The sequence below is a fragment of the Apodemus sylvaticus genome, chromosome 5, assembly GCF_947179515.1.
Source record: "Apodemus sylvaticus chromosome 5, mApoSyl1.1, whole genome shotgun sequence".
NCBI classification, from domain to species: domain Eukaryota; kingdom Metazoa; phylum Chordata; class Mammalia; order Rodentia; family Muridae; genus Apodemus; species Apodemus sylvaticus.
In genome coordinates this window covers 29898463-29901857 of record NC_067476.1, presented here as the reverse complement: position 1 = coordinate 29901857, position 3395 = coordinate 29898463, and positions in this window count along the sequence as shown.

The window sequence follows — 3395 nt, the reverse complement described above, 5'->3', positions numbered from 1 at the left end:
TAATAGGACAAAACAGCAGTCTACAGAATGGGAAAAGATTTCACCAACCTCACATCCAACAGAGGACCAATACCCAAAATATATAAAGAACTCAAGAAACTAGACATAAACAACCAGACAACCCAATTAAAATATGGGGTACAGATCTAATCAGAGAATTCTCAATAAAGGAATCTCAAATGGCTAAGAAACACTTTAAGAAATACTCGACATGCTTAGCTATCAGGGAAATGCTAATCAAAGCAACTTTGAAATTGTCAGAATGACTAAGATAAAAAGCACAAGTGAGAGCTCATCCTGGTGAGGATGTGTGCAAAGGGGAGCACTCCTCCATTGCTGGTGGGAATGCAAACTTGTACAGCCACTATGGAAATTAATATTCCTCAGAAAATTGGAAATCTATCTACCTCAAGACACAGCTATAACACTATTAGGCATATAACCAAAGGACACTTCATCTTAGCACAAGGTCACTTGCTCAACTATATTCATAGCAACTTTATTCATAATAGCAAGAAACTGGAAACAACCTAGATGTCATTCAGTGGAAGAATGCTTTTTAAAAATGTGGTACATTTGAACCAACCAGTATCCTCAGAGCTCCCAGGGACTTAAGCACCAACCAAAGAGTAAACATGGAGGGACCCAGGGCTCCAGGCACATGGGTAGCAGAGGATGGCCTGGTAGGATATCAATAAGAGGAAAGGCCCTTGGACCTGTGAAGGCTCCTTGCCCCAGGGTAGGGGGATGCCAGGTCGGGGAAGCAGGAGTGGGTGGGTTAGTGGGGGGGGATGGGAAAGGGGATTTCAGAAGGGAAATGAGGAAATGGGGTAGCATTTGAAATGTAAATAAAGAAAATATCTAATAAACATGTAAAAAACACAAGGAAAAAAGATATAAAATAATTGTGGTACATTTACACAACAGAATATTAGTCAGCTGTTAAAAAAAAGATGACATGAAATTTGCAGGCAAATGGATGAAACTAGAAAGAATCATCCTGAGTGAAGTTAACCGGACCCAGAAAGACAAACATGGTATGATTTCATAAGTAGATATTAGGTATAAAGTAAAGGATAATCATCCTACAAAACACAGACCTAGAAAGTTAAATAACAAGGAGGGCTCAAAGGGAGGTGCATGGATCTCACTGGGAAGGGGAAATAGAATACATTTCTTGGGTGGACTGTGATAGATAGAAATGGTAACAGAAAAACTCAGGGGCATGGAGGGAGAGAGTACTCGGAGAGAGGCCTGAAACGGGAGGGCATTTCAGGGGTGATAGGAAAACTTAACACAGTGGAAACTCCTCGTAATCTATGATGGTGACCCAAGAAAATGGTAGTAAAGGGAATACAGAGCCTACAGACCCTGAACTGGCCATCCTCTGTAACCAGGCAAGGCTTCCTTCCAATGGGGGGACTCGGGCATCAACCCAACCACAAAACTTTTGACTCACGATTTGTCCTGGCTACAAGATGTGCTATGGTAAAGGTGGCACAGAACTTGTAGGAGTGGCCAACCAAAGGTCGATCCGTCCAACTTGAGGCCCACACCACAAAAGAGAGCCCACACCTGAAATTGCCTGGATAGCCCAGGAACCCAAACTGGACAGCCCAGAGATCTAGGTAGAACCAACAATGAGTGGCATAAATAAACAAATATTAATGAGATGATTCCTAATGATATTCTCCTATACTCACAGATCAATGACTAGCCTAATTATCAGAGAAACTTTGTCCTGCAACCGATAGGGACAGGTGCAGAGACCCACAGCCTAACTCCAGGGGAAGTTCAGGGACTTCCAAGAAATCGGGGAGGAAGGATTGTGAAGCCAGAGGGGTCAAGAACACCACAAGAACATGACCCACAGAATCAACTAACAGGGGCTCACAGAAACTGAAGCAACAGTTACTCTGTGTCAGTCTGAGCTACGTCTCTCTCTCTCTCTCTCTCTCTCTCTCTCTCTATATATATATATATATATATATATATATATATATATATATATATAAAACAAACACACATGCATATATATACACATGCACATACACACACATATATATCATATCATATAACATATATATATAAATATATATATATAACAAATACACACACATATATATACATATGCACACACACACACATATATATCATATCATATAACATATATATATATATATGTAAGGTTTGGTGTTCTTTTGGTACTAGTAACCATGGGAGGAAGGCTGTCTCTTACTCTCCCTTACTCTTTTGTCTGCTTTTCAGGACCCTTTCCCTCATACTGAGTTGCCTCATCCAGCCTTGATATAAAGGTATGTGCTAATTTTATTGTAGCTTGTTAGGTTGTGTTTGGGTTAATACTCCTAGTAGGTCTACTTTTTTAGGAAGGGAAAAGGAGAAGGATTTGATCTCTGAGAGAAGAGAAGTGAAGAATGGAGGGAAGGGAAAATTGTGGTTGGGATGAGAGGATAGATGATAGATAGATAGATAGATAGATAGATAGATAGATAGATAGATAGATAGGTAGGTAGATAGATAGATAGATGATAGATAGATAGATGATAGATGATAGATTATAGATAGATGATAGATAGAAAGATAGATAGATAGACAGATAGATGATAGATTATAGATAGATGATAGATAGATGATAGATAGATAGGATAGATAGATAGATAGATAGATAGATAGATAGATAGATAGATAGATAGATAGATAGATAGATGATAAATAGATGATTGATAGATGATAGGTACATGATAGATGGATAGCCTCTAGAAACATTTCTGTGGACAAGAAACAAAAGGAAACCATAAATTGTGTGCTGTTTGAATTCTGAAAGTATGTGGTAGTGACCAAGAACCTGTGCTGGGTGTGAACAGGAATCCTAAGTAGGTGAGACCTGCAACAAAGCCCATTGAATAGGCTGCTGTGGTTTCCAGTGGTGGTCGGGGCGTCCCCTGCACTGTAGTTATGGCTTCAGAGGGAGGGATGAAAGTGGAAAGGAGAAGAACTACAAGAAAATGAGATTTGTTTTAGGAACCGAGGTAGCCTGTGGAGTCCGTGATGGGTCTGACATTTCTTCCAGTGTCTCTCAGGGGCCACATATCCCCAGGTCAATCATGAGCCTCTTCCTAGCTTAGGAGTAGGAGAGCTGTTGCGGTAAAGAAAACCTTTCATGTCTGTGGGGGGAAAGTTGGGCTCTGACACTCAAAATGTGCCTGCAAATGAAAATTCCAAAACAAACAAATTCCAAGCCCTCAAAGGACAGCAAGAAACAAGAGACTTACTACAGTGATTTACTTCAAATGGAACTTATTTCAGAGACGAGTATGAAAAGACACCAGCATAAAATTGTTAGGGTGGTTTTAAAAGCACAGACAAAGCCATTT